General features: G+C 40.0%; 8 non-coding genes across 8 annotated transcripts; all 8 read right to left on the bottom strand.

Annotated features, from left to right (window-relative positions):
• Positions 1–3357: 3357 nt before the first annotated feature.
• On the bottom strand, positions 3358–3482 carry LOC128250839 (U5 spliceosomal RNA). Its single transcript, XR_008266812.1, has one exon. It is a non-coding gene; the product is annotated as a U5 spliceosomal RNA (small nuclear RNA).
• A 2492-nt stretch (positions 3483–5974) lies between these two features.
• On the bottom strand, positions 5975–6099 carry LOC128250846 (U5 spliceosomal RNA). Its single transcript, XR_008266819.2, has one exon. It is a non-coding gene; the product is annotated as a U5 spliceosomal RNA (small nuclear RNA).
• Positions 6100–10671: 4572 nt separating this feature from the next.
• On the bottom strand, positions 10672–10796 carry LOC149131177 (U5 spliceosomal RNA). Its single transcript, XR_016238299.1, has one exon. It is a non-coding gene; the product is annotated as a U5 spliceosomal RNA (small nuclear RNA).
• A 1149-nt stretch (positions 10797–11945) lies between these two features.
• LOC128250843 (U5 spliceosomal RNA) lies at positions 11946–12070 on the bottom strand. The gene has a single exon (XR_008266815.1). It is a non-coding gene; the product is annotated as a U5 spliceosomal RNA (small nuclear RNA).
• Positions 12071–16620: 4550 nt separating this feature from the next.
• LOC128250844 (U5 spliceosomal RNA) lies at positions 16621–16745 on the bottom strand. The gene has a single exon (XR_008266817.2). It is a non-coding gene; the product is annotated as a U5 spliceosomal RNA (small nuclear RNA).
• Positions 16746–17894: 1149 nt separating this feature from the next.
• On the bottom strand, positions 17895–18019 carry LOC149131176 (U5 spliceosomal RNA). Its single transcript, XR_016238300.1, has one exon. It is a non-coding gene; the product is annotated as a U5 spliceosomal RNA (small nuclear RNA).
• Positions 18020–19202: 1183 nt separating this feature from the next.
• LOC149131175 (U5 spliceosomal RNA) lies at positions 19203–19327 on the bottom strand. Its single transcript, XR_016238298.1, has one exon. It is a non-coding gene; the product is annotated as a U5 spliceosomal RNA (small nuclear RNA).
• Positions 19328–20550: 1223 nt separating this feature from the next.
• Positions 20551–20675, bottom strand: LOC128250845 (U5 spliceosomal RNA). Its single transcript, XR_008266818.2, has one exon. It is a non-coding gene; the product is annotated as a U5 spliceosomal RNA (small nuclear RNA).
• Positions 20676–27401: the final 6726 nt, after the last annotated feature.

Genomic DNA, 27401 nt, shown 5'->3' with positions numbered 1-27401 from the left:
TGAATAAATTACTAAGACCATGTTCTAGCATGGTCTTAGCCACGATGTCTGAACCAACCTAAAGAACTATCACCGTCTTGGTTTGTTTCATTCCACATCAGTCGATGCAGTGAGGCCGAATGATTAAGAAGTTCGCTGCACGATACCGAGATCCTTGGTTCGATCCCAAGGCATTTTATCATAAGCAAACATCAATTTCCATTACTTCCTATCAATTCATTCTCCATGAGTGAAACTGAGTAGAGGAATTGAAGTGGCTAGATGATGCGGCTGTGATGATGACGCCTATTGCGGTAGAAATACGCATGGATCTAACATCTTGTCTCCAAGCTATTAAGCCGTGTTTCTCTTAATGGTTTTCGATTCTGGAGAATTCCTGATACTCGAGATTATCTCCCCTTCCCATCGCCTCCAAACGTTTGGTTAACTTACTCAGAAAGCGGAAATAGTTCCATATAAAATATACATAAATACACACAAACATAAACATGTATGTGTGTGTGTGTATGGGTGTGTGTGTGTGTATGTGTATGTGTGTGTGTGTGTGTGTGTGAGTGTGTAATGTTTCTTTACTCTCAGGCTTTTATCTCTGTTCTTTATTCTAAGTGACCGGACATGGCTTCTTTGAACTTGTCACCCCTTTAGACTATATATATATATATATATATATATATATATATATATATATATATATATATATATATATATATATATATGCTTATATTAATACTTTACATATACCACGTCTTCACGTTTTTCTCGCCTTTTTTTTTCTTTTTTTTTAACTATATATATATAGAGAGAGAGAGATACACATATATTGTATACATATAAGTATATATATGTATATATACATACACACACACACACACACACACACATATATATATATATATATATATATATATATATACATTCATGCATGTACGCGCCCATACACACATACATATACACACGTTATTCTCTGTTCACATTTCTCTCTCTCTCTCCCCAGATTTCTCTATTTCTCTACTTCTTTTTCTCAACTCCATCCCCACCCCGTCTCTGTTTGGGTCCGCCCCTTCCATTAATGCTTTTCATTCTGAAGAATACATCTTTGATTGAACTCACAAAACAGTACGGTGCACAACAGAGACCCCCCACACACACACCTCTCTATCCTCACCCCCGTTACCCGGATCCCTACACACGAAATAAGGGAGCACCTTGATGCCAGTGCCAAGAAAAAGATGCTATGTTCTACAGATTTTCTCATGTCTTCAACTCATGCCTCCTAGACCGACTCTGTCTCTCTCTCTCTTCCTCTGTCTCTCTCTCTCTCTCTGTCTTTCCCACCCACCCTACCCACCGTTCCAGCATCACAGCACCTCACTAACACATCACCAAAAGCACAACCAACAACAACTCATAGCTTACATACTATCTTCGCAAAAGATCCACTACCGTCACCACCACCGTCATTATCATCATCATCATCATAATCATCACCACAACCACCGCTGCCACTAAAACACTCACTACCATCGCTACCACCACAACCGCCACCACCATTGCCACCAAAGACAACACCACCACCACTACCACCAAGACTTCCGTTCGCTCCACCTGCCATCATCGATTTGAATTCTTTAACTACTACTACTAATAATAATACCACCACCAACAACAACAACAACACCACGTGGTACATACATCAATCCATTCAACAACAATCATGGAAACTTGTATATGACATACAGACACTTCCTTTTTCTTTCTCTCTCTCTCTCTCTCTTTATCTATCCGCGACTTCCATTAAATTGAGTACCAAGATGCTGAGCTTAACACTACAACACAAACATTCCTGCACCGCTTTTGCACTCAATACTTTTCTGCTGTTAACAGGCGGCGAGCTGGCAGAAACGTTAGCGCGCCGGGAGAAATGCTTAGCGCTATTTCGTCTGCCGTTACGTTCTGAGTTCAAATTCCGCCGAGGTCAGCTTTGCCTTTTATCCTTTCGGGATAAAACAAGTAAGATATATGTTTATGGCAGAAATAGCAGCCGAATTTCCTCCAACTGTACTCTACCGTTTCGAAAAAGGAAGGGTCACTTGCGTAATGGGGGTCGATCTAATCGACTGGCCCCCTCCCCAAAAATTTCGGGCCTTGTGCCTAGAATAGAAAAGAATATTATTGGATTTATAAGGCAGCGTGCTGGCAGAAACGTTAGCAATCCGGGCGAAATGCTTAGCGGTATTTCGTCTGCCACTGCGTTCTGAGTTCAAATTCCGCCGAGGTCGACTTTGCCTTTGATCCTTTCGGGGTCGATAAATTAAGTACCAGTTACGTACTGGGTCGATATAATCGACTTAATCCGTTTGTCTATCCTTGTTTGTCCCCTCTGTGTGCAGTAAAGAAATAGGTATTTCGTCTGTCTTTACGTTCTAAGTTCAAATTCCGCCGAGGTCGACTTAAGTACCAGCTGCGTACTGGAGTCAATCTAATCGACTGCTCCGCCTCTTCCAAAATTTCGGACCTTATGCCTAGAGTAGAAAATATTTTTCTGCTATATTTAAATACGTATTTTTATGTGTATGTATTTGTATACATGTGTGTATATATATATATATATATAGAGAGAGAGAGAGATGGATAAATAGATATGTGAAGGTTTTTGTTAAGCAGTGTCGATTTTTACAATTCGGTTAAAAATGTAACAATAGTATTTTATAAGCTTAAAGCTTATAAGCGATCAGCGCGCGAGGATAAAAGAAAATAGTCTAATAATTGGGCATATAAGCCCTCGACAGAAAAAAAGTAGGTTTTTCCGTCCCAATAATAATACTATTATTATTGAAACAGCAACATCGGCTGTCAAGCGATGGTGGCGGGGGACAAACACAGACACCCACACATATATATATATACGAAAGTTTTCTTTCAGTTTCTGTCTGCCAAATCAACTCAGAAGGCTTTGGTCGGCCTGAGAGCATAGCAGAAGACACTTGTCCAAGGTGCCACGCAATGAGAATGAACCCGAGTCCTAAAATTTTTCAAGGCTGTGCCCCAGCATGGCCGCATTCAAATGATTAAAACAAGTAAGATATATGTTTATGGCAGAAATAGCAGCCGAATTTCCTCCAACTGTACTCTACCGTTTCGAAAAAGGAAGGTCGCGTTCTGTAACGCAATCCTACATATCGACGGGTTTACCGTCATGGAACGCCTCTGATAACAAGTCTTCTCAATCAGTGACGACCTGCGATATAAACCAACCAGATATGAAGCACTTATAGCGGATATATCGATGACCGCACTGAATTTTTAGTGGAGGTGGTCATTGATGGAAGGTAATTGATCTGATGTTAATTTAATTATCGCCTCATGGTTAGATGAGGCTTTCAAAAATAAGTCTATAGACTCATTAAAATGTTCCTCCCCACGGAAATCTTTAGTAAAAGGCGAAAGATTTATCCGCTCTGGGTGAGGAGAAACCAGAGTAAAAATCCAATGTCATGTCTATTATTATACAAAATAGCTAAAATAACAAACACTGATTACAAAAAGTAATTTAATTTACGTAATTAATTCTGTACTACACTAATTTTAAATATATTAATATGTAGATAATTAGCACATTATAATAAATATTTTGAACTCTATGATATAAAGAGATATTTAGGGTATAATTAAATAAAACTAGATTTATTCATACCAGTCAGTGAAATTTGTAATCGACCTTCACCTTTAGAGCGATCGTCAATGTTCCTATCTGTCAGAACCACGTGATTTAAACCAGTTCATAGATATTTAAGGATCTACGTTCGTCACCGCCCAACTGCACCCGCGTGCCGCCTTTCATACAAAGCACACCCGACAAAAAGTTACTTGAATTTTTTATTTCCGCTTGCTCCTCGTGGTCGCTCGAAATGCGAGAAAAAGGAGTGGTGGTGGTGATGATGGTAGTAGTAGTAGTAGTGGTGGTGGTTGTAGTAGTAGTAGTAGTGGTAGTGGTTGTAGTAGTAGTAGTGGTGGTGGGTGGTTGTAGTAGTAGTAGTAGTAGCGGTAGTGGTGGTGGTAGTAGTAGTGGTGGTGGGTGGTTGTAGTAGTAGTAGTAGTAGCGGTAGTGGTGGTGGTAGTAGTAGTAGTAGCGGTGGTGGTGGTGATAGTAGTGGTGGTGGTAGTAGTAGTAGTAGTAGTTGTGGTGGTGGTAGTAGTGGTAGTAGTAGTAGTAGTAGTAGTAGTAGTAGCAGTGGTGGTGGTTGTAGTAGTAGTACTGGTGGTGGTTGTAGTAGTAGTAGTGGTGGTGCGTGGTTGTAGTAGTAGTAGTAGCGGTGGTGGTGGTGGTAGTAGTAATAGTAGTAGCGGTGGTGGTGGTGGTGGTGGTGGTGGTGGTAGTAGTGGTTGTGGTAGTAGTAGTAGTTGTGGTGGTGGTAGTAGTAGTGTGGTGGTGGTTGTAGTAGTAGTGGTGGTGGTTGTAGTAGTAGTGGTGGTGGTAGTAGAAGTAGTAGTAGTAGTAGTAGTAGTAGTATAGTAGTCTTATAAAAACGATTGTTGTTGGTGAGGAGAGAGGATTAGCTCCAAGTCGACAAATGATTAAGAAGATTTGAAATCAGCGACGCTCCAACCCTAGCCGCCGTCGCCGCCACCACCATAAGCAACAGCTACAGCAGCGATCGATCGTTGATAGTCCGACGTAAGTTTAAACTGCTAAAAATAGCAGTCAAATTTCAATCATATTACGTCTTGCTATCTTAAGGAAGGACACATTACACGATGTGAGACCTAAGTATACAAAATGACAGGGTGGTCACGGGATAAAAGATTGTTGATCATACTTTTATTCAATCACTATTGATCCGTGACTAAAGAATTTCGGTCTAATGTTACAAGAAGGTTGCTTTCCAATCACATGTTCTCGAGTTCAGTCCCACAGCGTGACATCTTAGGCAAATGTCTTCTACTATAGCGGAAGTAAAGCACCCCAAGCGGGGGTATAAATGAACTTCTTGGGGGTGATGGGGACTCATGAGACATAAGTAGAATTAAGGCGGTGAGTTGGCAGAATCGTTAGCACGCCGGGCGAAATGCTTAGCGGTATTTTGTCTGTCTTTACGTTCTGAGTTCAAATTCCGCCGAGGTCAACTTTGTCTTTCATCCTTTCAGGGTCGATAAATTAAGTACTAGTTGCCTACTGGGGTCGATCTAAGCGACTGGCCCCCTCCCCCAAATATTTCGGGCCTTGTGCATAGAATAGAAAAGAACTTTTTCGTGTGGCATGAGAAGGCAGTCAAAAAGTTGCTGTCTTTTGCAACAACCTACCTTTGCGAACAAGGATTTCCCACCCTAATGAACATAAAAACAAGGCAGAGTAATCGATCGAATCTCGGAGACTTTATCCGAATTGCTCTGGCTTCAAAATGCCCTAATTTTGTTGTAATTTTAACAAAAATGAAAATCATTTCTCCAAAACCTGAAGTGAGAAAGTTTCTAGAAAAATCCTTTTGTTTCATAATGAAGATATTAATTTATTTTATCACATTTAATTCTAATGTTTTTGATAGTATTCTCCATTATATAAATACATTCAACAAACCACTTGAACAGTTCTATATTTAAGAGATGAGGAATTATGTGGTCAATTCGTTCGACTAGAATTCTTCATGGATGTACTCCAGCATGACCGCAGTCTTATGATTAAAACAAGTAAAGGATACGTGTTATATGACAGAAAATAGCAGCCGAGTTTCCTCAAATTATACACTACCGTTTTGAGAAAGGAAGGACACATGTAATGTAAATCCTACAAATAGAAAACATCGACTGGTCTATCGTGGCTGGAACGCCTCTGATCTAAAGACTTCTCAATCAGTGATGACCTACAACGAAAACCAACAGGGTACGAAGCAACAACAATGGTTATTTCAACGCCGCCACAAAAGTTTTTGCGGTAGTCATGGATGGAAAACAATTGATTTGATGTTAATTTAATTATCGCCTCATGGTTAGATGAGGCTTTCAAAAATAAGTCTATAGACTCATTAAAATGTTCCTCCCCACGGAAATCTTTAGTAAAAGGCGAAAGATTTATCCGCTCGGGGTGTGAAGAAACCAGAGTTAGCATCACAGAATTTCACATTCGGTATTATACAAAATATCTAAATAAACAACCACTAATTAAAAAAGAAAATTTTATATATTTAACTAATTCTCTGCTACAGAAATCTTAAATATTTTTTAATGTGAACAATTAGTAGTTCATAATAAATATTCTCTACTATATGGTATAACGAAATATTTAAATTTTAATTAATTAATAGTAAATATACCTAATCAACCTTGAAATCTTTCGTCAATTTCTCTCATCTTTCAGCAGGATCACGTGTTTCGAACCAGTTCATAGATATCCAAAGCTCTATGTTAATTCTCTTTATTACGATAATAATATCTTACATAGATTGGACAATACAGGACACTACAAACATTTAAGAATTGTCATTTAGTGAGTCTTTTTAGCTTTTTTTGAAAAAATATACGTTTAAAAATATATATATTTAAAAATTTTTCTACAAAACTTGGAATATTACCAATGGTTTACACCTAATTCCAGGGTACACCAGTCTACACCTTTGTATTTTTTCAGGAAAGTTTTAAGTAGGGCCGCTCACTCGCAACTTCCTTCCTACTTCCTTCCATCTTTCCTCATATACTCTTCTAGACAGGTGTCTTCTCTCCAGCCCTATCTTGCTTTTCAGGTGGTACCTGAAATAGTATAGCATTCCAGGGCCGGAGATGAAGGTTCTTGTCTTCATACCTTGCATTCGAGTTCTCCATGCACACTCTTTCATAACTGCGACTGTACATAGGAAACAAGCCTCACCTTCCTTAGGTAGTCCGGCGGGCGGTGCATTCTTAATCACAGACTCAGCCGATAGCTGTACTCTTCCTAGGTGCGACAGCACGTGTTCGACGTAAATTGTCATCTCCGAAAGATGGGTGCACTGAACAAGAGCGTGCAGGATGGTTTCCTTCTCCTGCCCGCATCTTGGACATTCGGGTGGCACTGAAATCCCGTGCCTGGACAATTTCTCGTGGACAGGTAAAGCATTCCTGAAACACTGCCAATTCAGGGATCTTTGGTAATTATCCAAATACCCCGCCCTGAAAGTGTTCCGAAACAGGTTGGATAGCTGGTTCTCATCGAGCCCCAGTGTCTCTCCTAGCACGTCGTCACTTTTAAACTCTACCAACCCTTTGTAAAACGCAGAGGTGGTATTCCCGCTGCCGGCCTTACCCGCCTTGTGGATTAGCTCAAGTGCCTGCCGGCATTCCTTTTGCCATTCAGTCGATTTCTGTCTTTTAATTAAACCGGGTTTAAATCCCTCTAGAGAGGCTGGTCGTGGAAAGAATTCCTCGGCGAGCAAATTCCACACCTGACCACCATCCAGGTAAGACCAGAGATGCCTTAGTCTCAGTGCATATTTGCACATCAACAACCACGGCATCCCTAGGCCACCCTTTAACGGTTCCTGACAGCACACGGAGCGCCTCACAAGCGGCTTTCCCCTCCACAAAAAGCGGAAGAGAATCCGAACCAGCTTGTTTAGCCACAAATCAGGGCAGGGGACGACGGTGAGGCGGTAGGTGATAACTGACGCAATAAACGTCTGCACCACCTCCGCCCTTCCTTTCAGGGACAGCGCCCTTCCAGACCAAGTCCGGGATAGCGCTTCTACCCTGTTCGTCACCTCGCTCCAATTTTTCTCCGTCTGGGAGTCCGGACCAAACCAAACTCCGAGCAACTTAACAGGGCCATCCGTCCAGTGTCCAACAACACTGGACGTTATCGGCTTGCTGCTCCAGGTGCCGAGCCGCAAACCTACAGACTTGTCCATGTTAACTTTTGCCCCTGCCACCGTCTCGTATCTTCTGATTGCCTCTGCTACGCGAGGTAGCTGAGTCATCTTGGATACGGTGATGGTGACGTCATCCGCATACGCCGAAACACCTTTACCACATCCGATTTCATTAGTGGTGCTTCCCAACTTCTCCAACCTCCGCAGCAATGGCTCAAGAGACAGAACATACAGAAGCGGAGACAGGGGGCACCCTTGACGGACTGAACGCCTGATCTCAAACGGCTCCGACAGGTAACCGTTCACCTGAACCGTGGATTTGATGCCATCATAAATGGCCTTGATCCAACCGCGGAAATCCGGGCCTAGCCCAGCCGCCTCAAGGACTGCCGCCAGGTACCGATGGTCAACCCTATCGAAGGCCTTACTTTGGTCTAAATGGACCAATGCCCCACCTCTACCGGAAACTTTCCCCACCCTGTCTAAGGTGTAGCGTAAGAGATGAAGATTGTCCTGGATCGACCTGCCAGGAATGGCACATGTTTGCGCCCTCCCGACAAGCTTATCCGCGACAGCCGTCAACCTTTTTGCTAGCACCTTGGCCAAAATCTTTAACTCTACATTCAGTAGAGTTATGGGCCTGAAATTACTAATATGGTCCCCCTTGCTCAGGTCTTTTCTGACCAGCGTTACCACTCCCCGACTCACAGAGCAGGGAATTCTCCCATTCTGTTGCCAGTTCGTGTACACGCCAGCCAGCAAGTGTCCGAACAAGTCCGGCATTGTACTATAAAACTCGTAGGGCAGACCATCCAGTCCCGGCGACCTGTCCCGCGCGCTCTCTGCCAGTACCTCTTTGACCTCCGCAGCTGTGATCGGCCCTTCACAACGCCCCACCTCACTTGCTGAGAGTCGCGGTCCGTCAGCCAGGACATCCCTTAAGGGCTCCCCATGGTCCAACGTCTCGTTCGTCCCAAACAACCGTGCGAAATGCTGATGAAAGGCCTTCTGCATCTCCTCCTGTCCTTCGATCCGGCGCCCCTGTTCGTCAATTAAAGACTGCACAGAAGCATTTCTGCCTCTCCGACTCTCCACATGACGGGCCCATCCGGCAACATTAATACCTTCTCTGCCTACCGCGCGTAACTTAGCCCTGACTCTACTACCTTCGTGTTTGGCTTGGAGGTGACGGAATAATACCGACCTCGCCGCCAACACTCTGGATGCAGAGCCTGATACTATGGCCTCCTCTAATTCCTTAGTTAGATTCCCTTCTACTCTTGCTCTCTCTAAACTTAGCTCTTTACTAAATCTAAGAGACTCTAAACGTATGGCTCTTTTGAGGGCGCACCACCATCTGTTATTAACGATGGCTCCGCATAATGCCCTCTGCACTAGTTCCTTCACCCGAGCACGGAAGACTTTACTAGTCAAAATAGACTTGTTCATCTTCCAGTACCCGGGTCCCTGTCTATGACACTTAGCTAACTGCATCCTACATGTCACAAATTTGTGATCCGTGTAAGAAGTACAGTGAAATTGTGGACAACTAACTATATCCCTATCACTGTCTTTTATAATCACCCTATCTAAGTAAGACCTCTGTGTACCGTCGTTATTAGACCACGTCCACTGTGGAAGGAACGGTTCATCCAGTCTATAGCGGTCTACTAGTTTATAGCTTGCTAGTAGCCTTTTTAGGCCAGGGCTTCCCCTTCTATTGATTGAGCCACCACTATCCACTTGCGCGTTGAGAATAGCGTTGAAGTCTCCTGTTAAAACTAAAGTTTTCGACGTCGCTAGGAAATTTTCCAAGTCTCGAAAAAAAACCGTTTGTCTATTTTCTTGCGGAGCATATAGTGCTACCAACCTGAAAGACTGCTTATTCGCGTGTGTCACATCCAGAACGACCAGCCTACCTTCTGGGTCTAGAAAGACTGCACTTACCTGTACATCCAAGCTTTTTTTGAACAGTACCACAACGCCCCCACTCCTTCCTTGACTCGGAGAAATAAATTTCTCGTAATCATTCAGAAGAGGTGAGAACGCCTGTGGGCCGTTCAGCTTGGACTCAGTCACCACACATATATCTATCTTTCGCGACCTGAGGTCGTCTAGGAGGCATGTCTGCTTCCATTTGGACCTCAGGCCACGTACATTTATACACCCTATCTTAACTTCCATGGAAAAAAAAAAATGTTTACATTACCTTTGCAGGAGGGGTTTCACGACTTGCATCGTCCCCTCCTCCGGTCTCTTCTATGACTGGTGTAGCCGTTGGTTTTAAAATAATTTTTTCTTTCACTATGTGCTGACTCACATCAAAAATATCGTCAGCATATCTCCGTTTAAATTGTTCGTAGTGTTCGGCACTTATCCTCGCCAACCGCTTGACATCCTGTGTTGGTGTGCGTACGTCCCCTTAACGTAGCGATTCGGTAAAAGGATTACTACAAGACTTTAACAAAATATTAACTGGGGTTGATTCGTTTGACTAGAACTCTACATGGATTTACCCCAGTCTAATGATTAAAACAAGTAAAAGATATTTATATGACAGAAATAACAGCCGAGTTTCCTTAAATTGTACACTACCGTTTTGAGAAAGGAGGTACACCTCGTGCAATGTAAACCCTACAAATAGAAAACGTCGACGGGTTTATCGTGGCTGGAACGCCTCTTATCTAAAGTCTTTTCAATCAGTGACGACCTACAACGAACTTCGCCGAAAACCAACACGGTACGAAGCAACAACAATGGTTATTTCAACGCCGACACATAAGTTTTGGTGGTAGTCATGGATGGAAAACAATTGATCTGATGTTAATTTAATTATCGCCTCATGGTTAGATGAGGCTCTCAAAAATAAGTCTATAGACTCATTAAAATGTTCCTCCCCACGGAAATCTTTAGTAAAAGGCGAAAGATTTATCCGCTCGGGGTGAGGAGAAACCAGAGTTAATTACACAGAATTTTACATTCGGTATTATACAAAATATCTAAATAACCAACCGTTGATTAAAAAAAGTAATTTTATATATTTAACTAATTCTCTGCACCAGAAATCTTGAATATATCTTAATGTGAATAATTAGTAGTTCATAATAAATATTCTCTACTATATGGTATAACGATATATTTAAATTTTATCTAAATAATAGTAAATATACCTCATCGACCTTGAGGACGTTCGTCAATTTCTCGCATCTTCCAGGATCACGTGTTTCGAACCAGTTCATAGATATCCAAAGCTCTATGTTAGTCACGGCCAAACCACGCACCGCGGGACTTTCTAAAGGGGACGCCTAACGAAATATTACTTGATTCCCTTAGTATGTTCGCCCAGGCCTACCCTGCTAGAAATAAAAATCAACTTTCCTTCAAATCGAACCTACGATCTTATGAAAACAGTTGCTGCAAGTTGGGTAGAGTGGATTAGTCTCAAGTCGACTACGATTGAGAAGACTTGAAATCAGACACGCACTAGCCATGATAATATCACCAACATTAGATTCTTCGGAAGAAAGCAGCGAATGTATACGAAAACAAGGACGGAAAACCCCGGAGAAATGGTACACAAATACAAATAACAGGACATAACAACGTCCCATTTTATATATATATATATATATATATATACACGTACGTATTGGTGTTTGCATGTGTCTATCTATCAGTGCTAGTCCTCCTCTACCGCTTGACATCCGGTGTTGGTGTGCTTACGTCCCCGTAACGTAGCGATTCGGCAAAAGGATAACTACAAGAATTTAACAAAATGTGGTTGATTCGTTCGACTAGAATTCTTCATGGATGTACCCCAGCATGGCCGCAGTCTAATGATTAAAACAAGTAAAAGATATGTTATATGACAGAAATAGCAGCCGAATTTCCTTAAATTGTACACTACCGTTTTGAAAACGGAAGTACACCTCGCGTAATGTAATCCTACAAATAGAAAACATCGACGGGTTTATCGTGGCCTCTGATCTAAACGAACACGCCGAAAACCAACAGGGTACGAAGCAACAACAATGGTTATTTCAACGATGCCACATAAGTTTTGTGGTAGTCATGGATGGAAAACAATTTGTCTGATGTTAATTTAATTATCACCTCATGGTCAGATGAGGCTTTCAAAAATAAGTCTATAGACTCATTAAAATGTTCCTCCCCACGGAAATCTTTAGTAAAAGGCGAAAGATTTATCCGCTCGGGGTGAGGAGAAACCAGAGTTAATTTCACAGAAAATCACATTCACTATTATACAAAATATCTAAATAAACAACCACTGATTTAAAAAAGTAATTTTATATATTTAACTAATTCTCTACACCAGAAATCTGAAATATTTTTTAATGTGAACAATTAGTAGTTCATAATAAATATTCTCTACTATATGGTATAACGAGATATTTAAATTTTAATTAATTAATAGTAAATATACCTAATCAACCTTGAGAACGTTCGTCAATTTCTCGCATCTTCCAGGATCACGTGTTTCGAAACCAGTTCATAGATATCCAATTCTCTTTATTACGATAATAATATCTTACATAGATTGGACAATACAGGACACTACAAACATTTAAGAATTGTCATTTAGTGAGTCTTTTTAGCTTTTTTTTGAAAAAAATATACGTTTAAAAATATATATATTTAAAAATTTTTCTACAAAACTTGGAATATTACCAATGGTTTACACCTAATTCCAGGGTACACCAGTCTACACCTTTGTATTTTTTCCAGGAAAGTTTTTAAGTAGGGCCGCTCACTCGCAACTTCCTTCCATCTTTCCTCATATACTCTTCTAGACAGGTGTCTTCTCTCCAGCCCTATCTTGCTTTCCAGGTGGTACCTGAAATAGTACAGCATTCCAGGGCCGGAGATGAAGGTTCCTGTCTTCATACCTTGCATTCGAGTTCTCCATGCACACTCTTTCATAACTGCGACTGTACATAGAAAACAAGCCTCACCTTCCTTAGGTAGTCCGGTGGGCGGTGCATTCTTAATCACAGACTCAGCCGATAGCTGTACTCTTCCTAGGTGCGACAGCACGTGTTCGACGTAAATTGTCATCTCCGAAAGATGGGTGCACTGAACAAGAGCGTGCAGGATGGTTTCCTTCTCCTGCCCGCATCTTGGACATTCGGGTGGCACTGAAATCCCGTGCCTGGACAATTTCTCGTGGACAGGTAAAGCATTCCTGAAACACTGCCAATTCAGGGATCTTTGGTAATTATCCAAATACCCCGCCCTGAAAGTGTTCCGAAACAGGTTGGATAGCTGGTTCTCATTGAGCCCCAGTGTCTCTCCTAGCACGTCGTCACTTTTAAACTCTACCAACCCTTTGTAAAACGCAGAGGTGGTATTCCCGCTGCCGGCCTTACCCGCCTTGTGGATTAGCTCAAGTGCCTGCCGGCATTCCTTTTGCCATTCAGTCGATTTCTGTCTTTTAATTAAACCGGGTTTAAATCCCTCTAGAGAGGCTGGTCGTGGAAAGAATTCCTCGGCGAGCAAATTCCACACCCGACCACCATCCAGGTAAGACCAGAGATGCCTTAGTCTCAGTGCATATTTACACATCAACAACCACGGCATCCCTAGGCCACCCTTTAACGGTTCCTGACAGCACACGGAGCGCCTCACAAGCGGCTTTCCCCTCCACAAAAAGCGGAAGAGAATCCGAACCAGCTTGTTTAGCCACAAATCAGGGCAGGGGACGACGGTGAGGCGGTAGGTGATAACTGACGCAATAAACGTCTGCACCACCTCCGCCCTTCCTTTCAGGGACAGCGCCCTTCCAGACCAAGTCCGGGATAGCGCTTCTACCCTGTTCGTCACCTCGCTCCAATTTTTCTCCGTCTGGGAGTCCGGACCAAACCAAACTCCGAGCAACTTAACAGGGCCATCCGTCCAGTGTCCAACAACACTGGACGTTATCGGCTTGCTGCTCCAGGTGCCGAGCCGCAAACCTACAGACTTGTCCATGTTAACTTTTGCCCCTGCCACCGTCTCGTATCTTCTGATTGCCTCTGCTACGCGAGGTAGCTGAGTCATCTTGGATACGGTGATGGTGACGTCATCCGCATACGCCGAAACACCTTTACCACATCCGATTTCATTAGTGGTGCTTCCCAACTTCTCCAACCTCCGCAGCAATGGCTCAAGAGACAGAACATACAGAAGCGGAGACAGGGGGCACCCTTGACGGACTGAACGCCTGATCTCAAACGGCTCCGACAGGTAACCGTTCACCTGAACCGTGGATTTGATGCCATCATAAATGGCCTTGATCCAACCGCGGAAATCCGGGCCTAGCCCAGCCGCCTCAAGGACTGCCGCCAGGTACCGATGGTCAACCCTATCGAAGGCCTTACTTTGGTCTAAATGGACCAATGCCCCACCTCTACCGGAAACTTTCCCCACCCTGTCTAAGGTGTAGCGTAAGAGATGAAGATTGTCCTGGATCGACCTGCCAGGAATGGCACATGTTTGCGCCCTCCCGACAAGCTTATCCGCGACAGCCGTCAACCTTTTTGCTAGCACCTTGGCCAAAATCTTTAACTCTACATTCAGTAGAGTTATGGGCCTGAAATTACTAATATGGTCCCCCTTGCTCAGGTCTTTTCTGACCAGCGTTACCACTCCCCGACTCACAGAGCAGGGAATTCTCCCATTCTGTTGCCAGTTCGTGTACACGCCAGCCAGCAAGTGTCCGAACAAGTCCGGCATTGTACTATAAAACTCGTAGGGCAGACCATCCAGTCCCGGCGACCTGTCCCGCGCGCTCTCTGCCAGTACCTCTTTGACCTCCGCAGCTGTGATCGGCCCTTCACAACGCCCCACCTCACTTGCTGAGAGTCGCGGTCCGTCAGCCAGGACATCCCTTAAGGGCTCCCCATGGTCCAACGTCTCGTTCGTCCCAAACAACCGTGCGAAATGCTGATGAAAGGCCTTCTGCATCTCCTCCTGTCCTTCGATCCGGCGCCCCTGTTCGTCAATTAAAGACTGCACAGAAGCATTTCTGCCTCTCCGACTCTCCACATGACGGGCCCATCCGGCAACATTAATACCTTCTCTGCCTACCGCGCGTAACTTAGCCCTGACTCTACTACCTTCGTGTTTGGCTTGGAGGTGACGGAATAATACCGACCTCGCCGCCAACACTCTGGATGCAGAGCCTGATACTATGGCCTCCTCTAATTCCTTAGTTAGATTCCCTTCTACTCTTGCTCTCTCTAAACTTAGCTCTTTACTAAATCTAAGAGACTCTAAACGTATGGCTCTTTTGAGGGCGCACCACCATCTGTTATTAACGATGGCTCCGCATAATGCCCTCTGCACTAGTTCCTTCACCCGAGCACGGAAGACTTTACTAGTCAAAATAGACTTGTTCATCTTCCAGTACCCGGGTCCCTGTCTATGACACTTAGCTAACTGCATCCTACATGTCACAAATTTGTGATCCGTGTAAGAAGTACAGTGAAATTGTGGACAACTAACTATATCCCTATCACTGTCTTTTATAATCACCCTATCTAAGTAAGACCTCTGTGTACCGTCGTTATTAGACCACGTCCACTGTGGAAGGAACGGTTCATCCAGTCTATAGCGGTCTACTAGTTTATAGCTTGCTAGTAGCCTTTTTAGGCCAGGGCTTCCCCTTCTATTGATTGAGCCACCACTATCCACTTGCGCGTTGAGAATAGCGTTGAAGTCTCCTGTTAAAACTAAAGTTTTCGACGTCGCTAGGAAATTTTCCAAGTCTCGAAAAAAAACCGTTTGTCTATTTTCTTGCGGAGCATATAGTGCTACCAACCTGAAAGACTGCTTATTCGCGTGTGTCACATCCAGAACGACCAGCCTACCTTCTGGGTCTAGAAAGACTGCACTTACCTGTACATCCAAGCTTTTTTTGAACAGTACCACAACGCCCCCACTCCTTCCTTGACTCGGAGAAATAAATTTCTCGTAATCATTCAGAAGAGGTGAGAACGCCTGTGGGCCGTTCAGCTTGGACTCAGTCACCACACATATATCTATCTTTCGCGACCTGAGGTCGTCTAGGAGGCATGTCTGCTTCCATTTGGACCTCAGGCCACGTACATTTATACACCCTATCTTAACTTCCATGGAAAAAAAAAAATGTTTACATTACCTTTGCAGGAGGGGTTTCACGACTTGCATCGTCCCCTCCTCCGGTCTCTTCTATGACTGGTGTAGCCGTTGGTTTTAAAATAATTTTTTCTTTCACTATGTGCTGACTCACATCAAAAATATCGTCAGCATATCTCCGTTTAAATTGTTCGTAGTGTTCGGCACTTATCCTCGCCAACCGCTTGACATCCTGTGTTGGTGTGCGTACGTCCCCTTAACGTAGCGATTCGGTAAAAGGATTACTACAAGACTTTAACAAAATATTAACTGGGGTTGATTCGTTTGACTAGAACTCTACATGGATTTACCCCAGTCTAATGATTAAAACAAGTAAAAGATATTTATATGACAGAAATAACAGCCGAGTTTCCTTAAATTGTACACTACCGTTTTGAGAAAGGAGGTACACCTCGTGCAATGTAAACCCTACAAATAGAAAACGTCGACGGGTTTATCGTGGCTGGAACGCCTCTTATCTAAAGTCTTTTCAATCAGTGACGACCTACAACGAACTTCGCCGAAAACCAACACGGTACGAAGCAACAACAATGGTTATTTCAACGCCGACACATAAGTTTTGGTGGTAGTCATGGATGGAAAACAATTGATCTGATGTTAATTTAATTATCGCCTCATGGTTAGATGAGGCTCTCAAAAATAAGTCTATAGACTCATTAAAATGTTCCTCCCCACGGAAATCTTTAGTAAAAGGCGAAAGATTTATCCGCTCGGGGTGAGGAGAAACCAGAGTTAATTACACAGAATTTTACATTCGGTATTATACAAAATATCTAAATAACCAACCGTTGATTAAAAAAAGTAATTTTATATATTTAACTAATTCTCTGCACCAGAAATCTTGAATATATCTTAATGTGAATAATTAGTAGTTCATAATAAATATTCTCTACTATATGGTATAACGATATATTTAAATTTTATCTAAATAATAGTAAATATACCTCATCGACCTTGAGGACGTTCGTCAATTTCTCGCATCTTCCAGGATCACGTGTTTCGAACCAGTTCATAGATATCCAAAGCTCTATGTTAGTCACGGCCAAACCACGCACCGCGGGACTTTCTAAAGGGGACGCCTAACGAAATATTACTTGATTCCCTTAGTATGTTCGCCCAGGCCTACCCTGCTAGAAATAAAAATCAACTTTCCTTCAAATCGAACCTACGATCTTATGAAAACAGTTGCTGCAAGTTGGGTAGAGTGGATTAGTCTCAAGTCGACTACGATTGAGAAGACTTGAAATCAGACACGCACTAGCCATGATAATATCACCAACATTAGATTCTTCGGAAGAAAGCAGCGAATGTATACGAAAACAAGGACGGAAAACCCCGGAGAAATGGTACACAAATACAAATAACAGGACATAACAACGTCCCATTTTATATATATATATATATATATATATACACGTACGTATTGGTGTTTGCATGTGTCTATCTATCAGTGCTAGTCCTCCTCTACCGCTTGACATCCGGTGTTGGTGTGCTTACGTCCCCGTAACGTAGCGATTCGGCAAAAGGATAACTACAAGAATTTAACAAAATGTGGTTGATTCGTTCGACTAGAATTCTTCATGGATGTACCCCAGCATGGCCGCAGTCTAATGATTAAAACAAGTAAAAGATATGTTATATGACAGAAATAGCAGCCGAATTTCCTTAAATTGTACACTACCGTTTTGAAAACGGAAGTACACCTCGCGTAATGTAATCCTACAAATAGAAAACATCGACGGGTTTATCGTGGCCTCTGATCTAAACGAACACGCCGAAAACCAACAGGGTACGAAGCAACAACAATGGTTATTTCAACGATGCCACATAAGTTTTGTGGTAGTCATGGATGGAAAACAATTTGTCTGATGTTAATTTAATTATCACCTCATGGTCAGATGAGGCTTTCAAAAATAAGTCTATAGACTCATTAAAATGTTCCTCCCCACGGAAATCTTTAGTAAAAGGCGAAAGATTTATCCGCTCGGGGTGAGGAGAAACCAGAGTTAATTTCACAGAAAATCACATTCACTATTATACAAAATATCTAAATAACCAACCGCTGATTAAAAGAAGTAATTTTATATATTTAACTAATTCTCTGCACCATAAATCTTAAATATTTTTTAATGTGAACAATTAGTAGTTCATAATAAATATTCTCTACTATATGGTATAACTAGATATTTAAATTTTAATTAATTAATAGTAAATATACCTGATCGACCTTGAGAACGTTCGTCAATTTCTCTCAACTTCCAGGATCACGTGTTTCGAACCCACTTCATAGACGTCCAAAGCTCTATGTTAGTCACGGCCAAACCACGCACCGCGGGACTTTCTAAAAGGGATGCCTAACGAAATATTACTTGATTCCCTTAGTATTTTCGCCCAGGCCTACCCTACGTGATCACTTGACATGCTAGAAATAAAAATCAACTCTCCTTCAAATCGAACCTACGATCTTATGAAAACAGTTGCTGCATGTTGGGTACAGTGGATTAGTCTTAAGTCGACTACGATTGAGAAGACTTGAAATCAGACACGCACTAGCCATGATAATATCACCAACATTAGATTCTTCGGAAGAAAGCAGCAAATGTATACGAAAACAAGGATGGAAAACCCCGGAGAAATGGTACACAAATACAAATAACAGGACATAACAACGTCCCATTTTATATATATATATATATATATATACACGTACGTATTGGTGTTTGCATGTGTCTATCTATCAGTGTTAGTCCTCCTCTACCGCTTGACATCCGGTGTTGGTGTGCTTACGTCCCCGTAACGTAGCGATTCGGCAAAAGGATAACTACAAGAATTTAACAAAATATTAACTGTGGTTGATTCGTTCGACTAGAATTCTTCATGGATGTACCCCAGCATGACCGCTGTCTAATGATTAAAACAAGTAAAAGATATGTTGTATGATAGAAATAGCAGCCGAATTTCCATAAATTGTATACTACCGTTTTGAAAAAGGAAGTACCACTCGCGTAATGTAATCCTACAAATAGAAAGCATCGACGGGTTTATCGTGGCCTCTGATCTAAAGACATACAACGAACTTCGCCGAAAACCAACACGGTACGAAGCAACCACAATGGTTATTTCAACGACACCACATATGTTTTTGTGGTAGTCATGGATGGAAAACAATTTGTCTGATGTTAATTTAATTACCGCCTCATGGTTAGATGAGGCTTTCAAAAATAAGTCTATAGACTCATTAAAATGTTCCTCCCCACGGAAATCTTTAGTAAAAGGCGAAAGATTTATCCGCTCGGGGTGAGGAGAAACCAGAGTTAATTTCACAGAATTTCACATTCACTATTATACAAAATATCTAAATAACCAACCGCTGATTAAAAAAAGTAATTTTATATATTTAACTAATTCTCTGCCCCACAAATCTTAAATATTTTTTAATGTGAACAATTAGTAGTTCATAATAAATATTCTCTACTATATGATATAACGAGATATTTAAATTTTAATTAATTAATAGTAAATATACCTAATCGACCTTGAGAACGTTCGTTAATTTCTCACATTTTCCAGGATCACGTGTTTCGAACCAGTTCATAGATATGTTAGTCACGGCCAAACCACGCACCGCGGGACTTTCTAAAAGGGATGCCTAATGAAATATTACTTGATTCCCTTAGTATGTTCGCCCAGGCCTACCCTACGTGGTCACTTGACATGCTAGAAATAAAAGTCAACTTTCCTTCAAACCGAACCTACGATCTTATGAAAACAGTTGCTGGATTAGTCTCAAGTCGACTACGATTGAGAAGACTTGAAATCAGACACGCTCTAGCCATGATAATATCACCAACATTAGGTTCCTTGGAAGAAAGCAACAAATGTATACGAAAACAAGGACGGAAAATAAAACGGAGAAATGGTACACAAATACAAACAACAGGACATAACAACGTCCCATTTTTTGTATTCCTTTTTATATACATATGGCGGGGTACGTACACTTTGGTCTCTCATATATATATATACATACACGTACGTGTGTGTGTTCGCATGTGTATGTGTCTATCTATCAGTGTTAGTCCTCCTCTACCGCTTGACATCCGGTGTTGGTGTGCGTACGTCCCCGTAACGTAGGGATTCGGCAAAAGGATTACTACAAGACTTTAACAAAATATTAACTGTGGTTGATTCGTTTGACTAGAATTCTACATGGATGTACCCCAGTCTAATGATTAAAACAAGTAAAAGATATTTATATGACAGAAATAGCAGCCGAGTTTCCTTAAATTGTACACTACCGTTTTGAAAAAAGGAAGTACACCTCGTGTAATGCAAATCCTACAAATAAAAAACATCGACGGGCTTATCGTGGCTGGAACGCCTCTTATCTAAAGTCTTTTCAATCAGTGACGACCTACAACGAACTTCGCCGAAAACCAACACGGTACGAAGCAACAACAATGATTATTTCAACGACGCCTCATTAGTTTTGGTGGTAGTCATGGATGGAAAACAATTGATCTGATGTTAATTTAATTATCACCTCATGGTTAGATGAGGCATTCAAAAATAAGTCTATAGACTCATTAAAATGTTCCTCCCCACGGAAATCTTTAGTAAAAGGCGAAAGATTTATCCGCTGGGGGTGAAGAGAAACCAGAGCAGCCTGAAATATGTCACGTCTGATATTATACAAAATATGTAAATAAATAACCACTGATTACGAGAAGGAAATTATTATATTTAATTAATTCTGTACGGAACAAATTTCAAATATTTTTCTGTATAAATAATTACTACATTATACTAAATCTTTTAAACCATATAAAGTAATTAGATATTTAGATCTTAATAAAATAAAACTAGATATATTTATGTCTTTTAGTGAGATTTATAATCGACCTTCACCTTGAAAGAAAGCTCCAATGTTCGAGTTGCTAGAAATAGCAGTGACAACTTTGGGTGTTCAGGAAGAACATTTGCTACAATATGAATCCAGTTCAGAGATGTCTACGCACTACGTGTATATGCATTTATAATATTCTTATTGATTAGTCCTGTCAAATATATAGCTCTTTGTTCCGTTACTTGTGTCTTTGACTGTGCGCAATGGCCCAGTGGTTAGGGCAGAATTTGGAAAGATAATGATGCTGTTGAAATGATTGTGTTACGTGTTTACATTATACGCTACGACTTGTGTGCCGGAAAATGCAGTCCATTAAATAAGGAGGAAGAGGAGGGGGAGGAGGAGGAGGAGGAGAAGGAGGAGGAGAAAGAGGAGGAGAGAAAAGGAGAAAGGGGAAGACAAGACAAGGAAGAAAAAGGAGAGGAAGGTGAACGAGGAAAGGAGGGGAGAAGAAGAAGAAGAAGAAGAAGAAGAAGAAGAAGAAGAAGAAGAAGAAGAAGAAGAAGAAGAAGAAGGGAGTTGCTGATGGTGCTGTTGTTGTTGTTGTTCTCCCTGCTCAGACCTTCAACAACAACAACAATCTGTTATTCACATTGTTTTCTTATTCAGAGACAATAATCTCAGGTGATACAAAAGATGGGTTGTTTTTTCTGTGAGTTTTGTCGAGTTTTTTTTCCCTATTTCCAGCATATTAACTTGATGGCAATGGTGGCGGTGGTGGGGGGGGGATATTAGCATTTTGAAGTCTTTCCGTTTGTTGTTGTCCTGATGGTGATGATGATGATGATGATGATGATGACGACGATGATGATGATGATGATGGTGATGATGATGATGAGAAAGTTTGAGGTGACGGTTAAAACAAAAGAGGTGATGAGGGGGGAGAGGCGGGGGTGAGGAAGACGAGATGTTAGAGGGAGAGGGGCGAAGGGGTGAAGGGGAGGGGGAAGTGAGATAATTAAAAACAAAGTGATTGCTGAGATGAACGATAAGGGGTGAAAAGAGGTGTGTGTGTGTGTGTGTGTGTGTGCGTGAATGAGGTTAATGTGGAAGTGACAAAGCGAAAATGTAAAGAGAAAAGCAGAGGAAATGAGAACGGCGATGATGATGATGATGATGGTAGTGGAGATGATGACGACGACGATGATGATGCTGGTGATGATGATGATGATGATGATGATGGTGGTGGTGATGATGATGGTGGTGATGATGGTGACGGTGATGATGATGACGAAATGTACAGAGAAGCAGAGGAAATAAGAACTACGATGATATGGAGGAGGAGGAGAACGACGACGACGAAGAGGACGTTGACGATGATGATGAGGAGGAGGAGGAGGAGGAAGAGGAGGAGGAGGGAGAGGAGGAGGAGGGAGAGGAGGAGGGGGAGGCTGATGATGATGGTGAGGAGGAGGAGGAGGAGGAGGGAGAGGAGGACGACGACGACGATGATGATGGTGACGATGATGATGGTGACGATGATGATGATGATGATGATGATGATTACGACGACGACGACAACAACAATAATAATAATGTCCCGATACAATACCACGCTTCTGATCTTAACTGATTGGAAGTGTTATGTACGTCTTTTTTTTTTTTTGTCTTGGTATAAAAAGATGGGCTACAGCAAATATTCTGCTCAATACCACAGATTTGCTTGTTAGTTGTTTGACTTTAACCAGTTGAGCATGTCCCTTGGTGCCTGACGATATGTGCATCTCTGATCAGGAGCAGTAGTTGGGGAATATCACAGCCATATGTTGAGAGGAATTCTTAGCGATTTGAATAATTTACCTCAGGAAACACAGGTGTTTCGTTCATCATCTTTAAGCAAGCATTATTCAGTCACCTTTTGAGCGGGATGGGCTACTCGACCTGAAGAAAATTCTAACTGGGCCCCCACTTGTCTCTTCAGGTCTCTGGGTGAGACTTGGAACCAACTTGTACACATGCAAAGCAAAAGTCAAACACGAAATAATAATAATAATAATAATAATAATAGTAGTAGTAGTAGTAGTAGTAGTAGTAGTAGTAGTAGTAGTAGTAATATGGTGAAGTTAGGTTAAGTAGAAATTTAAATTGAACTTATGTGCTTACATTTTGTTTAGTAAACACGAAATTTTGCCTCACTGACTGAAGTAATTTTTCACAGTGAGGCTGAATTGTGATTTTACCGAGACAAAAAAAGAAATAAATGAATATCACATCCCCACGCTCGTAAGTTTACTTCACATTTTTGCAAATACAAAGAGAGAGTGGAAGCGAACGGGAGAAACAGGCATATACATATATATAAGTATATATATCTACATACATACATACATACATACATACATACATACATACATACGCGTACATTCTTAAGTGGAACGCTTGAAAAATAGCGGAATTATGCGCATGAAACCATTGGTGCGTATATATATATATATATATATATATATATATATATATATATATATATATATATATATATATATATATATATATGTCAGTGATACATAGTGACGATAAAAAGATTCTCTTTTTGAAAGGAAAACAAAACAGAACACAAACACACAGCCACCACACGACACAACACCGCCAAAGAAAAAAAAAAATAGAAGAGGAATTGTCATTTCACTGATTCCTTTACGAAGCTGTCAAAATCTCTCTGCAATGACACAATAAATAAATAAACACAACACAAATAAATAAATAAAACGAACCAATATATATATATATATATATATATATATATACATATAAAGAATGAAAAATGGCGTACTCTTACATAAAGATTGCTCGTTCGTTTTTTTTTTTTTCGGAGATTTCGAAAAGGTTTAATTCTTTTATTTTAATTTATTTTATTTTTATTTCTCTGGTGGAGCGTTCGTCGTTTCGCTGTTGTTATGGTTTACTTTTGGGGGTAAAATACAGAAATATATACGACAACAAAAACGGCAACAAAAGACAATACCAACAACAAAACAAAATGGCGTCCTGTTATCTAAAGATAGTTTGCTTTTTTTTTTTGCATTATTAGAATATTTTTTGTGAGGTATATTAAGGAAAAGGGACATGTTAGGGTTTTTTTTATATTTTTGGTTTCTCACTTATTATCGTCATCATCATCATCATCATCATCATTATATCTTTATGTATATATATGCGTGTGTATGTGTATATATATACATATATTATTGTGTGTGTTTCTATTTCGATGTTTTTCTTGATGTTGCTGCTATTCTCGTGGTATGTTTTATATCTTTCACTTATTTATTCATTCATTCATTTATTTATATCATCATCATCATCATCATCATCATCATCATCGTCATCATTATTATTATTATTATTATTATTATTATTATTATTATTATTATTATTATTATTATTATTATCATTTTCCATTTCTTTTAAATATTTTTTTTCCAGTTTCCTTTTCGGAATGTTGTTTTCGATATTATTGATGATGTAGCTGTTTATTATTGTAGCAGCAGCAGTAGCAGCAGCAGCAGCAGCAGCAGCAGCAGCAGCAGCAGTAGCAGTAGTAGTAGTAGTAGTAGTAGTAGTAGTAGTAGTAGTAGCAGTAGTGGTTCTTGTTATTTTTTAAGCCGTCTGTGTATGTGTGTGTGTGTATGTAAGAGAGACAGACAGACAGACAGATAACAGAGACAGACAGACAGACAGATAACAGAGACAGACAGACAGACAGATAACAGAGACAGACAGACAGACAGATAACAGAGACAGACAGACAGACAGACAGACAGACAGACAGACAGACAGACAGACAGACAGGCAGATTATGCTTTATATTTTGTTCATCTTTCTTCTAATGTTACGTTGTTTATATATTTTTTAATGTTTATATTAATTTGCTTTGTTATTTTATACTTATATTAAATAATATATTCATTTTCATGTAATCAATTTGTGCTTTCTGTTTATAATATGTTAATGTTAAGTTTATGCTAATGTCATGTTAATATTATGTTAACACTATGTTAATGTTATCTTATTTGTTGATATAATATCTTGTTATTTCTTAACGTAATTTTCACATTTATGCTGTTCATATAAGCGTAGGAGTGGCTGTGTGGTAAGAAAATCGGTTCCAAACCAGATGGTTCCAGGTTCAGTCCCACTGCGTGGCACCTTGGGCATGTGTCTTCTACAATAGCCTCGGGTCGACCAAAGACTTGTGAGTGGATTTGGTAGACAGAAACTGAAAGAAGCCCGTCGTATATATATATATATATATATATATATATATATATATATATGTATTATGTATGTATGTATGTATTTATGCGTCTGTATTTGTCCCTCCACCCACCACCACCACCACCACCACCATTATCGCTTGACAACCGACTAAAGGCGGTGCTCCAGCATGGCCGCAGTCAAATGACTGAAACAAGTAAAAGAATAAAAGAAAAATGATTTTTATAATTTTTTATATATTTGTTATATTTTCCATTATTTTTTTCTTCTAATTTTTGCTTTGTCTGCACATGCATGTGCACGCGCACTGTGTGTGCATGCGTGTCTGTATGTGTGCGTTGTTGTTGTTGTTCTTCTTCTTCTTCTTCTTCTTCTTGTTCATGTTGTCGTTGCTAAGATTAAACATTCTCAATTTCCTGAAAGCTTCAAAAACGAATAAAGCATGAATTGGTTGACGAGAGGGAAATAAAATACGAAAAAAAAACAAAAACAAAAACTAGAATGAAGTGGAGGAAGAGGAGAAGGAGGAGGGGTGCAGAGGAGGGTTAAACAGGGTCACGAGTACTTGACAATAATAAAAAAAAAAATTAAATAATCAAACATTGGAACACCATCAGGAAAAAAATTCCCATAGAATATGCAAGATTGCTAATTGATGTTAAATGTTCACTGCTTCAACTCCGATTCTAAATTATAAATGTATACATTATATATACATTATATATACATATACATACATACATATATATATATATATATATATATATATATATATATATATATATATATATATATATATATATATATATATATATATTACGTAAATATATGGGTACAGGACGTCGCCAAAGTTACAAATAACATGAAATACGAAAATAAACGAGTTAAAAACGTAAACAACAAGAAAAAAATGGAGAACAGGACAGGTAAACACAGGGAAAGGACCCTTCATCAGTTGTCGGCTGTTTATCTACTCCTCATTGAATGGAAGTGGAGAGACAAGTTACTGAAGAGATTGCAAGAGTGCAATGAAATAATTTAACAAAAAACTATATAAATTAATAAAGGATTGAACCAGTGCGTGTGTTTATTACCGGCATAATGCCTCTCCCAAGGTTTAATTGTATATATATATATATATATATATATATATATATATATATATATATATATATATATATATATATATATATATATATATATATATATATATATATATATATATAATATAAATAATATATAAATATATGCATATATCCAAACATATATGTACATACCTACATCTATATGTATACATACATGCATATATGGGTACAGGACATTACAAAAAAAACGTTAAACACAATGAGAAATGAAAACAGAGACGAAAACAGAAAACGAACTTTTTACGAACAACGAAAAAAAAAAACAGAGAAACTTACAAGGCCCGAGGCTACAGTAGAAGACACTTGTCCAAGACGCCACTTAGTGGGACTGAACCCGGAGCCATGTGGTTGGGAAGCAAGCTTCTTACCACAAAGCCATGCCTGTATATACATATATACACACACACACACACACACACACACACATATATATATATATATATATATATATATATATATATATATATATATATATATATATATATATATATATATATATATATATATATATATATAAGCGCATACACATGTGCGTGTATGTGTGTGTGTGTGTGTGTGTGTGGGGGTGCGTGTATAGTGAAAATAATGCTTATTATTGACAGATTTACTTCACAACGATGAGTATTATTCCGCCTCATGTTACTTCTGGAGTCGTGTTTACATGGACTCACACATTCACACATCAAACACACACATTCTCAGACACACGCACGCATTCGCACGCATTCGCACACACACATTCACACACACATTCTCACACACACACACACACACACACACACACTCAGAACTATCCATTCTAAATTAGACATGTGCCAACAAACAGACGCAGAGGAATTCTTGACCACATTTCAAGTACGCACTTGAGTACTTCCTTAAATGCGTGTATATGTGTGTATATATTTCCTATACAAACTCTCCCCCTCTCCCCTTCTCTGTGTATCTATACATACATACATACATACATACATATATATATATATATATATATATATATATATATATATATATATGTATATGTATGTATGTATATATATACGTATATATATATATATATATATATATATATATATATATATATATATATATATGTATATATATGTATATATATATGTATGTATATATATG

Source organism: Octopus bimaculoides, chromosome 24 (genome assembly GCF_046866305.1).
Source record: "Octopus bimaculoides isolate indiv1 chromosome 24, ASM4686630v1, whole genome shotgun sequence".
Classification (NCBI taxonomy): domain Eukaryota; kingdom Metazoa; phylum Mollusca; class Cephalopoda; order Octopoda; family Octopodidae; genus Octopus; species Octopus bimaculoides.
This window is presented reverse-complemented; position numbering and strand designations above follow the sequence as displayed.